General features: G+C 37.4%; 1 protein-coding gene across 7 annotated transcripts in view; it reads right to left on the bottom strand.

The window, feature by feature from the left end:
- The window catches only part of SQOR (sulfide quinone oxidoreductase), an 87749-nt gene that overhangs the window by 50511 nt on the left and 15112 nt on the right, over positions 1–22126 (bottom strand). For 2 of the 7 annotated variants that reach the window (XM_056810394.1, XM_056810397.1), the window contains exons 2-3: positions 10891–11022; positions 9860–9930 (exon numbers count right to left, since the gene is read on the bottom strand). The exons of 3 other annotated variants lie outside the window; for them this stretch is intronic. The gene's annotated coding sequence lies outside the window, so the exon portion shown is untranslated. The remainder of the gene's footprint in view (positions 1–9859; positions 9931–10890; positions 11023–22126) is intronic. 2 more of the 7 variants (XM_056810395.1, XM_016427937.2) reach the window with 1 other exon arrangement.

Genomic DNA, 22126 nt, shown 5'->3' with positions numbered 1-22126 from the left:
GAGCAAGAATAACTGATGGATGAGTGAAGAACAAAGCTGGTTGGTCCCTATGGAATGTTAAAAGATGTCTAGCATACTGGATGAAAGGTTAATGGGAAGACCCAATGGATGAGATGAGACCTATATTTCTGGAAGGAAAAAGTATCCACATTGAGAAGATCACAGAAATCTATTGAAGTATGGTCATTATTATCATAATTTTGTAATTCTATGTAGTTATTAGTTGGAAGCTTCATAGTCTTAAAACATATTATCCACGTATAAAATGTTTTAAAGTATTACAACATCAGAAAAGAAACAATTTTTTATTTATGTTTGTATTTCCCTCAGCAATCAAAGACTATATTCTGAGGGGCAGTAGTTGACTAAATAGGTAGAGATCCAGGTCTGAAGATGGGAGGTCCTGGGTTCAAATATGGCCTCAGATGTTTCTTGTGTCACTCTGGGTAAGTCACATAACACCCACTGCCTAGCCCTGTTAAATATAAATCTTGGAAGTATTTACTAGTAAAGAGAAAGAGAGAAATAAGGTTTCCAGTCTTTCTAACTTATAGTATGATCAGGTCCTGAATTCCAGACCCACCTGGTTCCTTCCACTGCTTGCCAGAGGCCACCAGGACAGATAGGAGCCAAGAGGCCCTGAGAGCTTCCCTTTGATGGCTTTTCAAACCTCTTCCAAGCTCTTCCCCCGAAAACTTCAACTGGTCAATGACTCTTACATAGTCATATTTCCATGACTTCTGGTCAAGAATCTGGCTGCCCTGTTAACAGTCCAGACATGTGATTCCACAATTCTCATGGTGAGTTCTTCCAGGATTCAATTGGGTTGGAGATCTCCTATATATTTAATTCACACAGCCCTTACCACTCTCCAGCCTTAGAACTGATACTTAGTATTGATTCTCAGACAAAAGGTAAGGGTTGTTGGGGGGTTTTGAGATTATATTCTGCATCCAGCAGTTACCTAATATTCCATAATGATCATAAAGTCATAGGATTATAGATATAAAGCTAGAATGGACTTCAGAGGTTATCTAGTCCTGCCCTGTCTTTTTTTTCTACAGAGGAGGAAATTAAAGCCAAGGGTATTTGCCAAAGTCACAAAAGTAATAAAGGACAGAAACAAGTTTTGACTCAGGGCTTCAGACTCAAGTCAATGCTCTTTCTACTATGTTTATTAATTTGGATGCAACTTTTTATTAAAAAATTCTTAAATGAAAAAAATGTGAAATATATAAAAGCAGAACATTTGATCTTTTCTGGCCTTGTTGCCCTCTAGCCCATCTACATTTCAATTCCAGTTCTCTATTGGTTTCACCAAGAAAAATCATATATTTCTATTAATTAAAAGTTGAAAAATTGATAAACATTGTCAGACTTTCAAAAATGCTAGAAAAATCAATTACTATCTATTCAATCAATCAATCAACAAGCATTTATTAAGTGCCTACTATATCCTGAGGTTAACTAGGTGGATAGAGTACCAGACTTGAAATCAGGAAGACTCATCTTCCTAAGTTCAAATCTTACCGGAGACACTTATTATCTCTTAAATTGTTAAATAATACAGAGCTCAGGTCAGTCCTATAGCCAGGATGTGTCAGAGGTGGAACTTGAATTATGCTGGCAAATATTTCATGAAAACTCTTCCAGGAAAAAATGGACAGGAAAAAAATTGTCCAAACATGTTTAAGTTTAATCTGTATTATTTAACATTTTAAGACTAGACAATCAACAAAACACCAAGTCAAGCTCCTGATTTACAGAATTTGTAAAATATGAGTATATATAAATACTCCCACTAAAAATTTCACGATTGGCTCTCCCAAACTGACTCAAGCAGGTTCCAACACATCCCTTATTTGAATTCAGTTATTCCTGGCTCTGAGGCCAGCATCCTAGCCACTACCTCATGCTAACATTTCCTATAAATTAACAAGCCCCCTTAATAATAATAAAATAGCCCCCTTGCTGATAAGAAGTTTGCTGAAAAGTGGATTTCTCTTTTCTATATGGAGCAATTCAATAAGCACGAATAGGCACCAGTCCACCAGGTACTATTCTAGGCACTGAGAATATAAAGACAAAAAATTATATACAAAACTCAAGATAGAAAAAACAAATTTTGGCCAAATTTGTTCTTAACTTTCTACAAAGATATTTATATTTCATTGAAATAATAGCTGATTTCATAGAGCATTTTAAAGGTTTACAACATGAAGCCTTAAACATTATTTAATTTCCACTTTGTGGGGGAGGTACAAGAGGTATTATTATTCCCATATCATAGATGAGGAAAGTGACTCATTCATGGTTACACAAAACTAAGTGTGGGAGATGGTATTTGAATCCCAAGTTTTCATGATGCCAAATCCAGCAAGCCATGCCAGGGTTCCTCTAATACACTTAACAATGGTACAATATTGTATTCAAAGATTAAAATGCTAAAAAAGGAAATGAAGTGAAGGGTCATAAATTCTAGCAGCATGGCCTGCCTCCTCCATTGCAGTCAGTTCCTACTGTAAAAGAAACAACCTGGACCAAACTATTACAGTCAGAGAAACTGAGGTTTAGGAGTTTTAGGAAAATGTTTTGTCTGCCTCAAACAGTTTTCATATTTCCATGGTTAGGTTGGATGAGGGGGGTGGGGAGAGGCTGATTTGGTTTAATCCTCAATTGGAATTTTATTTGTTAAGGGAACTTCTAGTGAATAAATTCCCTCTAATCAAAGCAGATCTGACTGCATTTATGATCTTAGAGCCTTTCCAGGGGTGCTGCAGGTTTACTCAGGGTCCCACTGAGTCAGCATGTAATAGAGGGACTTAAGCTCCTACTAAAGGATGGTTCTTCTCTAGTCACAATACTTCTCTGACCTTGTAATCATAACAATTACTTTTCTCCCCACTTTTCCCATCATTTAAAATTGCTGTACTCTTTCCACATATCTTTGCCTAGAAACAGCTTTATAATCTTCTCTAGGCAGGGACAAAATGGTGAAAAGGAAAAACTGTTGGACTTGGGTTCAGGAAGAAAGGCAATAAACATTTATTAGGTACTAGGCTTTTCAAATATTACCTCATTTTATCCTTACAATACCACTGAGAGATAAGTTCTATCATAATACCTGCTGTACAGATGAAAAAAACAAAGGCAGCCAGTGGTTATACTGCAAGTATCTGAGGCCAGATTTGAACCTTGGTCCTCCTGAGTTCAGCCCTGGCAATCTATTCACTGTGCTACTTAGATGCCCCCATATATGTATTTTTTACATAGGCAGTTGTTTTCATATTGTCATTCCCACTAGACTCAGCTCTGTTGTGACAAAATCTGCTATAAACAGAAACTGAGGCACAAACTCCCAAGCATGATCAATTTATTACAAGACAAGAAAGATATGAGATCAGTGGCTCCTCAGCAGCCAAAGATACACATGGCAGCGAGAGAAGCTTTTTATATAGTTCGAGAGAAGCTTTTTATATAGTTGGTTGCATGAAGTGCAAAGATTCAAGTTAAACTAAGATTATGAATGATCTATAATAAGGATGAAAGGTGAGCTTTACGTTTGCTTTATCCTGTTTACTTACAAAAAGGTGATCTTCAGAATCATGGCAATGGGGAAAACAGTCAACATTCTCTGGAAAATTCTGTGTCAGACACCACCACTCACTTTCCTTATCTTCTTCCTCCCTTCCAGGAAGGGACAGAACTATGTTGTACTCCAGAAGAATAGTCTGCTCTTATGGTCTACACAATCAAATCTAAATTAATCTGATCCATAAGTAGAGACCAGTACTTAATCTTTTTGTTGTTCAGTCCAACTCTTTATGACTCTGGGGTTTTTTTGGTAGAGATACTGGAGTGGATTGTCATTTCCTTCTCCAGCTTACTCTATAGATGAGGAAAATGAGGCAAACTGGGTAAAGTGACTTGCCCAGGGTCACACAGCAAGGAAATGTCTGAGACCAGATTTGAACTCATGAAGGTGAATCTTCCTGATTCCAAGCATGCTACTCTATCCACTATCATTCATCAAGGAAATGTCTGAGGCCACATTTGAACTCATGAAGATGAGCCTTCCTGATTCTAAGCCTGGTGCTCTATCCACTGCTCCACTTAGCTAACTATTAATCAATCAATACTAAAACATGTAGGAGGCAGCTAGGTAACTCAGCGGATTGAGAGCTGGAGACAGGACATCCTGAGTTCCAATCTGGCCTCATACACTTCTCCTAGCTGTGTGACTCTGGGTAGGTCACCTAATCCACATTGCCTAGCCCTTACTACCACTCTTCTTGGAACCAATACATAGATCTAAGATGAAAGGTAAAAGTACTAAAAATAATCAGTTATCTAAATTTCAAGGCTCCTTAAGGGCAGAGATTTGTGTTTGTTTTTCTTATACACCTAATGATTTTCACAGAACCTCACACATAGTAAACACTTTAAAAATGTGACTCTGAAACGTAGATAAATAATACCTATAGCTGTAGAACCTACCTGAGGCTGAAATGAGATAGACATAAAGTGCTTTAGAATCCTTAAAAGCCTAGAGAAATGTCAGCTGTTATTGTTATTCACAGAATGCTTCAAAGAGAAGACAGAGATGTTTGCAAAGTGAAAGATTCATGTCTGATATCACTTATGAAAGAAGGCTCAACCCAATGTCTGCTGAGACATGTCATTATCAAGCTAATTAGCACCAGCTAATTAGCTGTCTGATAACCATCAAGAAATTAGATTATGTTCATGTTGATCATTATATTAATGGTTTGCTTAATGGATGATATCCTCATTAGGGGCTGTTAGCACATCTAATCAAACTTTGCCAAAATTGACAGAACTTTGATATTTGTTCTATGTATGTGCCCGCTCATCCAAGTTTTACTATAATACGAGGAACCCAAATTCTCTGGCTGGTTTTAATAGCAAGGAACAAGATGGTACCAATGAGGACCTTTCAATCTTGTTGGGGGCACAGTTAAGTGGTTTAGTGGATTGAGAGACAGAATTGGAGACAGGAGGTCCTGGGTTCAAATTTGGCCTTAGACATACTTCCTAGCTTTGTGATCCTAAGCAAGTCACTTACCCTCAATTGCCTAGCCCTTACAGCTCTTCTGCCTTGTAACCGATACTTAGTATTGATTCTAAGACAGAAGGCAAGGGTTTTGTTTTTGAAATAAATTCTGTTAGATCCAAAGGATGCCGTTCTCAAGGAACTTGTGAAAAAAATCAAAGTTTCATCAATTATAGCAACATTTATTAATAGTAACTGCTTTAAGCCATGTACTGTGATGACAATGAAAATACAAAAGTTAACCTGGAAATAGAAATGGACTTGGAGCCCCTGTATCTGAATTCAGTCATAGTTCTGACACATGCCAGCTATGTGATGCTGGTAAAATCATTTGATCCAAACAAGTATATGGGTTTCAGTTTCCGCCTCTGTAAAATAGGAAGGTTGTGCTAGATGATATCTAAGAGCACTTCTAGGTCTACATCTACACTCTTTTGAACACAATCTCTGCCTCCAAGGAGCTTATGATCCTAACATAGAAGGAAAGAAGATATAAGATGGACATGAATACATGTGAAATGAGGTTGTATATTAGTTAGGCCAAAGAGAAATCAAGAAAAGGTGCTCTGGGAAAATCTATGAAAGAAGAGGTCACTTTCCACTGGTGTAGGGGTCAGGGTGAATTTCATGAAGGAGGCAGCATCTACATTAAACAGGTAGAGAGGAAGAAGGAGTTTGTTTAAGGTGTGGGCATCACCTATGCAAGGACAGTGATGGGAGTAGGCAAGACAAGATTCAAAAACTTTTAGCCTGGTTTGACAGGAATATATAGTTCATTAAGGGGAATAGGTTGAAAAAAGAAGCTGCAAAGATTGGTGGTTGTTGTTCTTGGTGACCCCATTTGAGGTTTTCTTGGCAAAAATGGAGTGATTTGTCATTTCCTTCTCCAAGTAATTTTACTGATAAGTAAATTGAGGCAAACAGAGATTGTGTCCTGCCCAGGCTCACACAGTTCCTGTCTGAGGCCAAATTTGAGCTTAGGTCTTCTTGACACTGAACCAGAGACAATAAAAATAGGAGTTAGTGAAAGGGAGGATATCACTAGGATCTAGAGAGTTCAAGGAAGGCTTAATGGAGGAGACATAATACTTGAATAAGACTATGAACCCATGGAAAACATTTGACCAAGTGAAGGAGAGAGAAAGGAATATTGTTGGGGGGAAAGGGCAGAGTGGGGTGCAGAGGGAGAGAAGAAAGACAACAATGAAAATGCCATTCATTCATTCATTCAATAAAAATGTAAGCACATACCTATACATGCCTCCCCCATCATTGAAAATAGAAAGATGTATAAAATAAAGTTCCTGCCCTCAAAGTGATAACAGCCTAATGTGGCAAATAAGACAGGTACACAAATGACTAAAATGCAAAGCATTGTAAGTGGGCTGTACAATTCAAATCTGTCCTCAGATACTTTCTAGGTGTGTTAACCCTGGGCAAGTCACTTAACCCCCATTGGCTTGCCCTTACCACTGTCCTGCCCTGAAATCTACATAGTATTGATTCAAAGATGGAAAACAAGGGTTTAAAATAAATACTGCATAAGCAATATTACTGAAAATCAAAGAAAAAAAAATAGCCACAGCCCAATATCAGTAAGTGTCTTTGGTTTCTGTGTTAAGGACCATCAGTAGCTCTACATGAAATGAAAATAAAGTGCTGGGGAGTTCAAAGGAGGACTGAAAAGTACTTTGAATGTAATCTAGTCTAACCTACACATTTTATAAATAAGGAAACTAAAATCCCAAAACATTGAATGATATGTCCATGTTCATAGAGATAGCAAATATCAGAGGTAAGATTTGAACCCAGGTCTTCTGCCTCTAATTAACTATTAGGCCATTAAACAATCACAAGAATTAACCAAATAAATAATATGGAAATAGGTATAAGTGATAACATCTAGATAACATCTGTGTAACCCAATGTAAGTGCTTATTGGATCCTGGTGTGTGGAGGGAAGAGGGTAGGGAAAGAAAAGAATACATGTAAACATGGAAAAACATTTTTAAAATAAAAAAAAGAATGATCCAAATTACTAATAACAGAAAGAAATTTTTAAAAGGCTATCTTAGAGGGGCTATAGGAAGACAGGCATGTTAATGTCTATAGACAAAACCGAATTGGTTGGGAAGGGAGGCGGCACAGTGTGCCAGGCTTGGAATCAGGAGGACCTGGATTCAGTCTGGTCTCAAACTTGCTAGCTGTGTGACTCTGGGCAAGTCATTCAGCCCCATTTGCCTAGCCCTTCCCCTTCTGTCTTAGAATTGTTCCTAAGACAGAAAGGATTTTTTTTTTCGGGGGGGGGGGGGGGGACTGTATTGGTCCAACTATTCTGGAAAACCATTTGGAATTATACTAAAAGCCACTACCATCCTTATACTCAGTCAGGGATGCCAATCACTACTAGGCATATATTGTCAAAGATATCAAAGACAAAAGAGGTACTATATAAATGTAAAAATGTTTATAGTAACATTTCTTTTTTTTTTCTTTAGTCAATTTAGAACATTATTCCTTGGTTATAAGAATCATATTCTTTCTCTCTCTCCCCTCCCCCCACCCTTCCCATAGCCGACACTCAATTCCACTGGGTATTATATGTGTCCTTGATCAGAATCTATTTTGTTGATGTTTGCCAGAATCCATGTTGTTGATGTTTGCATATAGTAACATTTCTTATAGTAGCAAAGAAATGAAGGGGAATTGGGTGCCCATCAACTAGGAAATGACTGAACAAATTGTACTGCAAGGATGGAATAAAATATCACTTTGCAAAATGTGGAATGTGGAATAAAAAGAATTGAGAAAATCTTGGGAAAACAATATGAACTGATGCAGAAAGTAGAAAAGCAATTTATAATGATGACTGCCATAATGTAAAGGAAGAACAATGAAAAATTTTGGAAATCTGATCAATGCAATGACTTTAGAAAACTGACTATGAAACATGGAGATTCCGAGAAATGGTGGGAAATGACTATAGAATTTTACGTAGTTTCAGTTATTTGAGGTTTTCTCAGCAAAGATACTAGAGCGGCTTTCCATTTCCTTCTTCAGTTCGTTTTACAAATGAGAAACTGAAGCAAATAAAGTTAAGTGACTTGCCCAGGGTCACAGTTCCTAAGTGTCTGGGACCAGATTTGAAAATGAGTATTCCTGATTCCAAGCGGAATTCTCTATCCAGTATCAACTATCCATTTGCAAATGCAGTCATTGTGTTGGTTTGTTTTGCTTTTCACACAAAAATCCCACCTTCTCTAACCCCTCTTAGTGTTTTCCCCCTTTTATTTCCTATTTATACTGTATGTAACATGCTGTAGCCTGTATATAGAATGTAAATAGTGTGATTTTATGCATCTACATACATGCAAATAGTATGTAGATAATGTGTAGATTTGTATACATCTGTATATGACATGTAGATAATGTGTAAAAAAGGTTTTGGTTTTCTTAGCATAGCAAGTTAATTTTGAGTTTTAATGTAAACAGCTTTTGGTTTCCTGTATTAGTAATAGCATAAGGTTAAAAAACAGTAAAAGCATAGTTAAAAAGTTTGGTTTGAATTGTTTCAATTGGAATTATCAGAATATTCTAGGTTTGACTCCTACCTGGCTCGCCAAACTGTAAGGGTTGATAATGAACTTTATGCAAAATCCCTTACTATGTGGTTGTTGCTGTTAAAAGCAATCTGACTGCATTTAAGTTGAGGTAAGCTATGAAGCAGGTAAACTCTGGCAAATGACAAAAATTTTTTGGAGGCAGGTTACAAAAAACAAACCTTATTTAATATGTTACAATTTAAAGAAAGATAGTAAACAGGGTTGAGGTAGAGGGTTCCCTAAATTCTATTTAGGGTACTAAACTTTTTCCCACTCCCTTCTGAGCAGCAAGGCTCACCTTTGTGTCTCTAGTCACCTCCAAACCTTCCTATTTCTCCCTATGCTATCTTTCAAGCCCAATATCTAGCTTATCTAAACCTATGTCCAAACCCTCATAGATCAAAATATATACTGCCTCCAAGGTTAAGCCAGGTAGGCCAAGAATGACTTCTTGACCAGCTCCAGCCAGCAGTCTGTCTTCACTCTGCCAGACTCACAGAGACAAAAACAACGTTCTTGCTTCTTCTCAATAATAGCTCTCTGACCACAGTCAAACAGTCACTGAACTCTGATCCTGGTATTCCCAAATTAACACAGGGAATACCAAGGGCTCCAGAGGTTAGTTAATAACATCTCTCACCAAGCTCCAGTGAGAGAAGAGCCTTCAGGAATGACAGTTGATATAAAAAAGAACAACAACAACAACACTTCAACATTCCACAGAATTCTAAGCACCCCTACTGCTTTGCAAGTTCCAAGGCAAGCCAGAGGCAGTCTTTCAGAATTTAACTTATTGAACAAAATCCAAAATCCATTCTTATCCTAATATTATGTATTTGTTTGCATATTGTCTCCTACACTAGACAGTAAACTCCTAGAGGGCAGGGACCTTTTTTTTTTTTGCCTCTTTTTGTATCCAGTGCATGGCACTTAGTAGGCACTTAATAAATGTTGAGTGATTGATTTGATAGAATATATAAATATGTTCTGTGGTGTGATAAGGGGAAGAGTTGTTAGGAAATTATATAAAAGTTACAAAAAGGAAAAAAGAATAAATAAAACTTAGTAAAAAAAAAGAATGTGCATAAGGTAGTTGGGACAGAATTAGGATAATACCAAGGGAATGAAAGGAAGGAATGGTGCCTAAAGAGGCTATGATGGAAAGATGAACCAGACTCTTTACCTGGTCAATTCTTTGGTCAGAGATGTTAATTCCAAATGTCAAGCCATGATAATTGAGAAAATTGTTCTGCCCTTAACAAAACCAGAGAAATCAGGAAGAAACTGTGAGAATCAGAGGCAAAATAAGATTATTTTTAACTTGATGAGTTTGATACGTCAAAGAGATATAAGCTGGGTATTTGTTAAAAGTAAAGGATATACCTCTTGATAAGGAAGTAAAGGCCTAAAACTGTAGGGTGAGAAATAAATTTTCAGGCATAGCTAATGTGTTGATATGTTTCTGTTTATACTTATTTGTTTTAAGAGATTTATGGAAGTGGGGGTATATAGTAATATCAAAAAAGAAAATAAAGAAAAAATTAGAATTGAGGAATCAATGAATAATTTTTTTTAATATACAGAAGAGGGAATAAAGGAAGAGGAAAAGGAAAAGACATAGATATCCAGGAAAATATGGGATCCACTATGTTAAATTTGAACATTGTAGAGATTCAGTTCCATATTAAGTTCTCTTTTTCTGTTCTTTGTATAAGCAAATGCTAATTGTTCATTGAAGTTTGTTGGGCTCATAATAATAAAGTAACATTGGTAAATTGAACTACAGGTACTATCTCTTGAACCACATACAGCTTTCCCTGACTGGTACCAGCCAATCCCACTGAATCTTGGGAGAAACCTCCTTACAGCTGGGTGGTGACCCAATGCTTAAAGGACTTGGTTTTATGACAGGCTTTGAGTATTCCATTGGTCATCAACCCCACCCTCAATACCTGTGGGATAGCAGCAAGGGACAAGTTATTACATATTTTAAAAGAACAAACAATTTCTAGCTTGCACTATAGCTCTCAAGGTGGCAAGATATGACTCCAGTAAAGGGATAAAGAAGAGCAAAATATTTATCCATCCTGGTGCCATGATGACCCTGCCCATATGGCAGCTAGTGCCAGGGTAGTTAACCAGGCAAGCTGTTGACTGAGGGTCCCTGAGGGCCTTTGCCTCCCTTCATAATTGTTCACAAGGTTACCTACTGACCTTGTGAGTTCTCAGGGTCCTAGCATGGTGGCAATAAAGCATCTGGGGAGTTGTTGATTGCTTTGGCATTAGCAGGAATAAGCTAGGGCTAAGAGAAATTCTTGACAGCCACTGACAGGAGACGAGCTTGATCTGTTTTATCATCAGAGTGATCAAAATAGTAAAATATAAAGTGATTAATTAGCAGCCTTTTAAATTGTTTTATATGCTGACACTTAACTATACCGACCTCCTAGCAAACTAAAACAGTAGTTTTAAGTTACTGAAACTTATTTAAATCATTCTTTTAATGCATACTGTGTTACTTTCTTTCTGCACTTAGCATTTGTCTAACCTTCCCATATCTGATTTATGTTTGTTTCCTTTTTTACTTCCCTTCCCTTTGGGGGAACCTGTGCACTTGAGCCATCACTTTTACCATAATTATCAGTGTCCTAAGGACCCTAGGGTAGGGATTTGTCATCAAGCTAATGAGTATAAAAATGGAGAACCTAATCTCTCTATTTAAAAGCTATGTTTCTCTAGCCTGGAATCTGGCCAAAATGGCTAGGAATAGAACACAGTATGGAAGACTCCAGCCCCTATAATCCCACCATGGTCTCTCTACTAAAATAAAAAAGTGAAAAATGTGTTAAACAAGGGGTGACTCTAAGATAATCCAAGGGCCCATCTTTTTTTTTCCCTGAAACTAAAAGTTTTGGGAAAGTAAAGAACCTCCCAATTTTTAAAAATTGTTTTAATGCACAGAAAAATTCCCTTATTCTTCATTTAAGGATGGACTCATTTGCCTTCTTCCCCAAACCAAACAAAGCCAAACCAGTTTCTGAAAAGGCAGCACTGCATATTCTAAAAAGTGTTGGAAAGAGTAGGAGGCAGAAGTAGCCAGGTCTAGTGGAAAATAACCTCTTTAGAATCAGTATCGAATATATAGACTATATGGAATAGAGCATATGAAAGCAGACCTAACTGGAAAAAAGAGTATATGTTGGGGAGAGGTGAGACAAAAAGATCAGCTAAGTATGATATAACCAAACTGTGAAGGGCCTTGAATGTCGAACTAAAGATTTTAGACTCAGTTCTGTAATAACAACAATAAACATCTTTACTATGCTTTTAAGATTTGCACAGTCCGTGACATACAGCATCTGAGGCAATGGGGAACCAATACAGATTCTTGAGCAGGGCTAAGACCAAAGAAAAATTGGCATTTCAGAAAAATTAGCATAACGGTAGTGTGTAGGTAGAATGGGGTAGGAGGATAGTGTTTGGGGGGGTTAGATAGTCTGGGTGTGAATGGGGTCACACGGAACCCTGAACAATAGTGGTGACAGGAAAAATGCAGAGGAAGAAACAAGTGAACTATATTTCAAAGGAAAGATCAATAGGACTTGACGGCAGATTGCCCAAGCATCGGTTTCCTCATCTGCACAATGATAGACTGAACTAAATGTCCTCTGAATTCCCTATCAGCTCTAGGTCAATGGTAAAGAAGAAAGAAGGGAGCTAGTAATTACCTGGGCCCACGGACATAGTTTGACTGAACAGGGAAGAGGAATTTTGATTACTCACAATATGTACTAAAGGTCCTAAGGCTGGGTAAGAGATTGAGAAAAGTGTTGGGTCATAAAAAACCAAGCCATATGTTGTAACTTGAGAATTGGCCGTCTACCTTTGTGACAAATGGTATCATTGCCATGTTCGTGACTAATGGTACCATTGTCGTGTGTGTAGAGTCACTCGATCCCTCCACAGTTAGCAAATAAGCTTTTTAATGGAGCAATTCCAGTTCTCTTTTATTCAACCCTGTGGGAGAATATGGTAGATCTCTACCCCAGAGCAGTTTAAATATTAAACATTTGTTTAAACATTAAGCATGGAGTGATTACTCTAGTAGGAGAACAAGATTAAGTCAACAGCCAAAAGCGAAGAAGCCTACATGTATTGGCTGATGATCTGGAATTAGAAATGGGAAATCAGATCTAGAGTTCTCTGGTTCCCTCACTTTCTTCCATATCTTCCATATCAGGAGCCCTGCATGGACTGGTTTTCCAAAGGGCACTAAAGACCCCCCCCCAAAAAAAAAAAAGTATTTACAATAAAAAAAATAGATGGTTCTGGAGACAGCTGGGTGGCACAGTGGATTGAGCACCAAGCCTACAGATGGGAGGTCCTGGGTTCAAATCTGTCTCTGACACTTTCTAGCTTCTATGGCTCTGGGTGCTTAACCCCCATTGCCTACCCCTTATCACTCTTCTGCCTTGGAACCAATATACAGTATTGATTCTAAGACAGAAGGTAAGGGTTTAAATAATAGGTGGCTCATATGCAAAGTTGCTCTCTTTAAGGTCTCCTGTTTCCCAATGAGAAATTTGCTATCCCAAACAATCCTTCCTAGGCAGCCGTTCCCAGAGAGGTTCCTTCAACTTGGTATAGTGGAAAAAAGCTCTGGACTTGGAACCTAAAGACCAGAGGTCAGTGGTCATATCCCACACTTACTAGCTGGATAACCACACACTGCACTTATTTCATCACTCTGAGCCTCAGTTTTCCTTACGTAAGATAGGGATAACAACTTATCTCTTAGGAGAAAACTTTGTAAACTTCAAAGTTACATAAAAAAAATTTTGCAAAAGAGGTGGCTAATATTGTTCATCTGGTAACTAAGTGACAGTGCCAGGCCTGAAGTCAGGAAGAGTCATCTTAAGTTCAAATTTAGTCTCAGACACAAGCTGTGCCTCTTTGGACAAGTCATTTAATCTTGTTTGCCTCAGTTTCCTCATCTGTCAAATATGCTGGAGAAGGAAATGGCAAGCCACTCCAGTATCTTTGCCAAGAAAATCCCAAATGGGGTCAGGACTATTAAACAATGCTGTTCATCAATACAATAAATAAGCGATGGACAAAAACACAAAATTTCCAACAAGAAAATTCTCCTCCTCCCACCACTACAATCAAGGGGAAATGAAAAATTCGGCAACTAATTGGGTCACTCAAGTGCATAAAGGCGTATTCTTTACCATACATTTTATTTTATATTTGCCTTCCTTCTGTCAGTTTTTTACATAGCTTGAATGCTTTTCCTTCCACTTTGAAGTTCAGAGGAATTTACTCAGTCCCATCATTTTATCAGATCCTACTTTTCAGCCTAATTAGTAGGGATATTCTTATAAATTCCCTTTCAGCTCCTACAAATACCAGAGCATTCACATAACTGTACTGGGGAACACTGATAAAGAAGAAAAACCATCAATTTAGAGCTGGAAGGAATCTCAAAGGCCATCTAGTCAAACTCCCTCATTTTATACTAATCTATAGAAAAGTGGAATCACAAGTCCTGATATAAAGTTAATTTTACTGAAGTGACAGTTTTTTCTAGCTTGGACCTTGTTTCTCCACTTATAAAATGAGTATAATAATGTTTATCTCCCCTGGGCCTGAAATTCTATTCTAGATTCTTAGCTAAACTGTACTATTATTAATAGGCAAAGTACAAGTGGAGTTTAGGCAGTTTGAAAAGTCAAACTATTTCTAGAAACAATGTCTGACATCAAAAATAGCGAGGGGCAAGTGGGCAACTCAGTGAATAAAGAGCCAGGTGTGGAAACGAGTGGTCCTGGGTTCACATCTGAACTCAGATACTTCCTACTGGTGTGACCTGTCACTTAAGCCCAATTGCCTAGCCTTTTACCTCTCTTCTGCTTTGGAATCGACACTTAGTACAATTCTCAGACAGAAGGTAAAGGGTTTTATAAATTTTATAAAAGAAAATAATAAATGGAGACATAAGACATGATTTGTTTGGAACAGCAGTTCCAAAGTTTGGTCTAAGGTCACTTGAGAGTCCCTGTGACCCTTTCAGGAGATCAAGATCAAAATTATTTTCAGAATAATACTAAGACATTATTTGATTATTAAAATGCTCCTCCTCTTTCCAACTGTGTTAAGCCAGATTTTCTTCATATACTTCAACAAAAACAATGCAGAAGCAAATGAGAATCTAACTATCCTCTTGAGCCAGACATTAAAGGGATTCAAATATGTATATAATAGCAATCTTCTCACAAAATTAGTTTTCTTTTAGAAAAAAATTTTCATAAACATGTTATTTACATGTATACAGCTTCATTATCATTTTAAAGCAACAAATATTTTTAATTCTATTGGGCTTTAGTTCTATTATTAATTTCTGGTAACATTCTACAAATAGCAATAATTATGATCCATATAAATGAAAGTTCTTTGGGGTCCTCAATAATTATTAAGAATGTAAGACAGTCCTGAGACCAAACCTTGAGAGCTGCTTGTCCAGGATAACCAGTCTTTAATCAGCTGCATGTACAGTACAGATTTGAGGAGTCAAAATTTTAATGACATAATGAGAAAAGTTTTCCTTTTGAGAACTATGTACAAAACACTGGTTAGGTTCAGGTGCAACAAAGTTAGAAGTCACAGTCCCTGCCCTCAAAAAAAATAAACAAACTGATGGGAAAAGGACAAGTACAAAAATAACTATGCTAAGGAAGACCAAGTTAAGTACTAAGGAGAGATCCAGGCAAATTGTTACAAGGTTTGAGGCTTGAAACATTCTTCTCACCCATCAGTATTTCTGTGGGATCTATCTCTGTCTCAGGAGCTGAGTACCCCACTGGCCAGGAAGGAACACAGGAAGCTTCCACATTTCCATTTTAAATCTCTGGAAAACCAAATCTCCCATTCTAGGTTGGGTGAAAAAAAACCTGATCCCTTAGGGTGAGACTATCTACCCTCAAGCCCAACAGAGGCAAATGACAGACTATCTGAATTTTGGAATCTCAGTTCTTCCAACACCTTGTTGACATAAACAAATCACTTCACTTTTCTGAGTCTCAGTTGTTTCATATATTAAATGAAGGGTCTAACTGCTCCCTACCAATACTAAGATTTTATGACAAAAGTAAATATCAGTCTCAGGATAGCTTAGACCAAGATCCAATAGCCAATGACTATGTCCTCAGATGTTCTAGGAAGACTGTCAATCAATAAATAAACCAAAAATTATTCATTAAATGTCTACTATGGTGCCAGGCACTGGGAATATAAATTGTTGTTAATCCTTTGTTTTTGAAAAGAATCAATGAAATGATGGGGTGATGTCTTGACTCATATACAAATTGGATTTAAGTGAAGCGGAGTTGTACAGTCTCTCTTCCAGAGTCATCTAAGACCAGTGACGAGACAAAAGTCAGGTGGATTGGTGATGGCCTGAGATGCAGTGGATGACCTTGGCATCTTACAGGTCTCACCAAGCTCAGCAGCCTTCATGGTCATTGGAACAAATTGTTCTTATCTGCCCATCTGGGGAAGTCTTCACAGGTTTGAGGTAGACACCCACCTCCCCAGAGATATAAGTACAAAGAATTAAATAATCTTTACTAGGGAAGATCTTAAATTCTAATTGGGAAGATAAGTACATAATAAATTAGATACAACATAAATGTCAAATGGATAGAGACAAATACATGCAAAGTAGTTAAATCCAAAATAGTTTTAGAAGGAGAGCACTGATTGTTGAAGAGATCAGGAAATTCATGTAGAAAATGGGGCATGTGTATACTTCAAAATTGGTTAGAGAACAAATCATAGAAACAATTAATAATTTCATTGAGGAAAATGACAATGGTGAGACAGCCTTTCAAATCTTATGGGATGCAACCAAAGCAGTACTCAGAGGAAAATTCATATCCCTGAGTGCATATATTAACAAATTAGGGAGGGCAGAGACGAATGAATTGGAAATGTAAATCAAAAAACTTGAAAGTGAACAAATTAAAAACTCCCAGAAGAAAACCAAACTAGAGATCCTAAAAACTAAGGGAGAAATTAATAAAATCAAAAGTGATAGAACTATTGAACTAATAAATAAGACTAGAAGCTGGTACTTTGAGAAAACAAACAAAATAAACAAAGTACTGGTCAATAGAATTAAAAAAAGGAAAGAAGAAAAGCAAATTAACAGCATCAAGGATGAAAAGGGGGAACTCACCTCCAATGAAGAAGAAATTAAGGCAATCATTAAAAACTACTTTGCCCAACTATATGGCAATAAATATACCAACCTAGGTGATATGGATGAATATTTACAAAAATATAAATTGCCTAGACTAACAGAAGAAGAAATACAATTCTTAAATAATCCCATATCAGAAAAATAAATCCAACAGGCCATCAAAGAACTCCCTAAGAAGAAATACCCAAGGCCTGATGGATTCACAAGTGAATTCTATCAAACATTCAAAGAACAGCTAATCCCAATACTATACAAACTATTTGACATAATAAGTAAAGAGGGAGTTCTACCAAATTCCCTTTATGACACAAATATGGTACTGATTCCAAAGCCAGGCAGGTCAAAAACGGAGAAAGAAAACTATAGACCAATCTCCCTAATGAATATAGATGCAAAAATCTTAAATAGGATACTAGCAAAAAGACTCCAGCAAGTCATCACAAGGGTCATCCACTATGATCAAGTAGGATTTATCCCAGGAATGCAGGGCTAGTTCAATATTAGGAAAACCATCCACATAATTGACCATATCAAACAGCAAACCAACAAAAATCACATGAATATCTCAATAGACACAGAAAAAGCCTTCAATAAAATACAACTCCCATTCCTATTTAAAAACTCTAGGAAGCATAGGAATAGAAGGGTCGTTCCTAACAGTATATATCTAAAACCATCAGCTAACATCATCTGCAATGGGGATAAATGAGATGCATTCCCAATAAGATCAGGAGTGAAACAAGGATGCCCATTATCATCTCTATTATTTAACATTATACTAGAAACACTAGCAGTAGCAATTAGAGAAGAAAAAGAAATTGAAGGCATTAAAATAGGCAATGAGGAGACCAAGTTATCGCTCTTTGCGGATGATATGATGGCCTTCTTAAAGAGTCCTAGAGAATCAACCAAAAAGCTAGTCAAAATAATCAACAACTTTAGCAAAGTTGCAGGATATAAAATAAACCCGCACAAGTCATCAGCATTTCTATATATGTCCAACACAGCTCAGCAGCAAAAATTAGAAAGAGAAATCCCATTCAAGATCACCTTAGACAAAATAAAATACTTAGGAATCTATCTCCCGAGACAAACACAGAAACTATATGAACACAACTACAAAACACTCTCCACACAACTAAAACTAGATCTAAACAATTGGAAAAACATTGATTGCTCATGGGTGGGACGAGCTAATATAATAAAAATGACAATCCTACCCAAATTAATTTACTCATTTAGTGCCATACCCATTGAACTACCAAAAAACTTCTTTACTAAATTAGAAAAAACCATAACAAAGTTCATTTGGAAGAATAAAGGATCAAGGACATCCAGGGAAATAATGGGGGAAAAAAATACAAAGGAAGGTGGTCTTGTAGTCCCAGATCTCAAACTATACTATAAAGTAGTGGTCATTAAAACAATTTGGTTCTGGCTAAGAGACAGAAAGGAGGATCAGTGGAATAGACTTGGGGTAAGTGACCTCAGTAAGACAGTCTTTGACAAACCCAAAGACCCCAGCTTCTGGGACAAAAACCCACTATTTGACAAAAACTGCTGGGAAAACTGGAAGAAAGTGTGGGAGAGATTAGGTTTGGATCAACACCTCACACCTTACACCAAGACAAACTCAGAATGGGTGAATGACTTGAACATAAAGAAGGAAACTATAAGCAAATTAGGGGAACACAGAATAGTATACACGTCAGACCTTTGGGAAGGGAAAGATTTTAAAACCAAGCAAGACAAAGAAAGAGTCACAAAATGTAAAATAAACAATTTTGATTACATCAAATTAAAAAGTTTCTGTACAAACAAAACCAATGTAACCAAAATTAGAAGGAAAGCAACAAATTGGGAAACAATCTTCATAACAAAAACCTCTGACAAAGGTCTAATTACTCAAATTTATAAAGAGCTAAATCAATTGTACCAAAAATCAAACCATTCTCCAACTAATAAATGGGCAAGGGACATGAACAGGCAGTTTTCAGCCAAAGAAATCAAAACTATTAATATGCACATGAAAAAGTGCTCTAAATCTCTGATAATCAGAGAGATGCAAATCAAAACAACTCTGAGGTATCACTTCACACCTAGCAGATTGGCCAACATGACAGCAAAGGAAAGTAATGAATGTTGGAGGGGATGTGGCAAAGTGGGGACATTAATTCATTGCTGGTGGAGTTGTGAATTTATCCAACCATTCTGGAGGGCAATTTGGAACTATGCCCAAAGGGCACTAAAAGACTGTCTGCCCTTTGATCCAGCCATAGCACTGCTGGGTTTGTACCCCAAAGAGATAATAAGGAAAAAGACTTGTACAAGAAAGAATATTCATAACTGCGCTCTTTGTAGTGGCCAAAAATTGGAAAATGAGGGGATGCCCTTCAATTGGGGAATGGTTGAACAAATTGTGGTATATGTTAGTGATGGAATACTACTGTGCTAAAAGGAATAATAAAGTGGAGGAATTCCATGGAGATTGGAACAACCTCCAGGAAGTGATGCAGAGTGAGAGGAGCAAAACCAGGAAAACATTGTACACAGAGATTAAAGCACTGTGGTACAATCGAACGTAATGGACTTCTCCATTAGTGTCAATACAATGTCCCTGAACATTCTACAGGGTCCTAGAAGAAAAAACACTAGCCACAAGCAGAGGACAAATTGTGGGGGTAAAAACACCGGTGAAAAGCAATTGCTTGACTACAGGTTGAGGGGACATGACTGAGGAGAGACTCTAAATGAACACCCTAATGCAAATGTCAACAACATGAAAATGGGTTCGAATCAAGGACACATGTGATACCCAGTGGAATCGTGCGTCAGCTATGGGAGAGATGGTGGGAGGGGGGGAAGAAAAGAAAATTATCTTTGTTTCCAATGAATAATGTGTGAAAATAACCAAATAAAATAATGTTTAAAAAAAAGAAAAGAAAATGGGGTATGTATTAAATCTTAATAGGAGAGAGGAACTCTGTGAGGTAAAGATAGAGAGAATATGTTCCAAGATGGAGGATGAATGATGCAAAAGCATAAGTATTCAAGATGAAAAATCCTGGACGAGAAACAGAAAGCAAGCCAGTTTGGCTGGATCCAGAAGGAGAGGGAATGTCTACTGAGGATGAAATGGTAAACTGGAGACAGGCTAAGTAGGGCTCTAAAATCTAAATGGAAAAGTCTATGTCTTATCCCAGAGGCAACAGGAAGACATTAGACATTAATTGAGTAGGGAATTTACAAAGTCAATTCTGTCCTTAAACAATATTACTTTAACAGCAGTAGGATTGACTGGCATAGTGACAGACTTGAGGTAATGATAATAATTAAGAGGTTGTTACAATAACGTAGGCAAGTAACATGGTAGTGAATAGAAGACATGATGTTAAGGGATCCTAGATCACAGGCAACTAGATAGTCCAGTGAATAAAGCACCAGATGTAGAATTAAGAAGTCCTGAGTTTAAATTCAACCTTACACTTAATAACTGTGTAACCTTGAGCACATCACTTAACCTGTCTCTGCCTCAGTTCCCTAATCTATAAAATAGACATAATAATAGCATTTAGCTCAAGATTGTTGATAATATTTATAATACAAATTAGATAATATTTCTAAGGCACTTGGTAAACCTTAAAATCCTATATAAGTATTCATTATTATTATGGATTTAAATTAGAAGGAACTTTGGAAGTCATCTAGTCAACCCCCCCCCCCATCTTACAGATGAGAAACTGAGACCAAGAGAGGGTAAGTGACTTGCTTAAGGTCATACAGGAAGTAATTAGTAGAGTCAAGACTAAAACCTCAGGTTCTCTGATTACAAATCTAGTACACTTTCAACTACTATACCTCACTGCCTTCTAAATCAGTGCATTGAGTTCAGATCCTCTTCTTTCTTACTTTAGGGTATGACCTTGGGTAACTCTCTTGACTTATCTGAGCCTCAATTTATTCTTCTTACAAATGAAGGGAGTTGGACTAAATGATCTCTAAGTCCCATCCCCACCCCGCAATTCTAAATATGGGCAGCTAGATGGCAAAGTCGATAGATCACTGGGCCTGGAGTCATCTTTCTGAGTTCAATCTGGACTCAGATACTTACTAGCTGTGAGACCCTGAGCAAGTCCCTTAATCCTGTTTGCCTCAGTTTCCTCATCGGTAAAATGAACTGGAAAAGGAAATAGCAAACCACTTCAGTATCTTTGCCAAGAAAACCCCAAATGGAGTCACAAAAAGTCCAACAAAACAAAATTTAAAAAAATGACTAAACAACCAGCTCTAAGTGCTATGATAAAAATGTCATTCACTTAGAACACAAATGCTTACTGCTCTGAGCCAAGTTAATTATATAAAAGCTCTCCCTGATTAAAAAATAAAAATATAAAGATTATTATAAGAAAGATCAAGGCTGGAGTTCAATGTTTTTCCTGTTGGACAACATTGACTTACACTGCTACAGGTTGCTTGGAAACCAAAAAAAAGGACATAGAAAGCTATTTCTAGCGGCCTCAACAGATAGCTGTCCTGTGGAAGGTAGATTAGACTTTTGCTTGATCCTAAAGGACAGAATATGAGTTAGATCTAGGCTCAGGTAAAGCTGTGCCTAGAGCTCCTTACTATCTTGCCCAACAGCCCAGTCAATAAGTAATGCAAATAGGATTAGAATTTTTTCTTGCCCTGGGTCCTCTTTCTCTAGATCAGGCTACTTTCAAATAGTAGCATGCGCTCCATCATTGAAGGTCTTAAAATCTGCTGGAAGACAGCTTATAAGGAAATGTTGGCATGATTTAATATTTAGATGGAGATGAACTAGATGAATCCTAAGGCTCTTTATAATTCTAAATCTCAATCCATTAATTATAATGAATGTTAGGAATTTTTCTATTATGAAACACTAGGTTTATAATGGCAAACCTATGGTACTTGTGCCAAAGATGGCACAAAGAGACCCCTCTGTGAGCACGTGCTCCATCTCCAGCAGTTAGTTACTAGAAAAGCAGAAAGGGACTCCATTGGAACTGCTCCCCTCCCCATCTCCACCATGCCTCTCCATCCCATCCCTCTGACCAGGAGTCCAATGGAACACTTACTCCCCCCCATGCCTGAGTAGATCCCTCAGGTCACTTCCTTCTTTTTTTCTCCCTCCCCTGTCTGGGGTAAAGAGGCTGGGAAGGGTCACTG

The sequence above is a fragment of the Monodelphis domestica genome, chromosome 1 (genome assembly GCF_027887165.1).
Source record: "Monodelphis domestica isolate mMonDom1 chromosome 1, mMonDom1.pri, whole genome shotgun sequence".
In the NCBI taxonomy this organism is placed as follows: domain Eukaryota; kingdom Metazoa; phylum Chordata; class Mammalia; order Didelphimorphia; family Didelphidae; genus Monodelphis; species Monodelphis domestica.
Note: the sequence above shows the minus strand (reverse complement) of the source record. Positions and strands in the feature narration are given on the sequence as shown.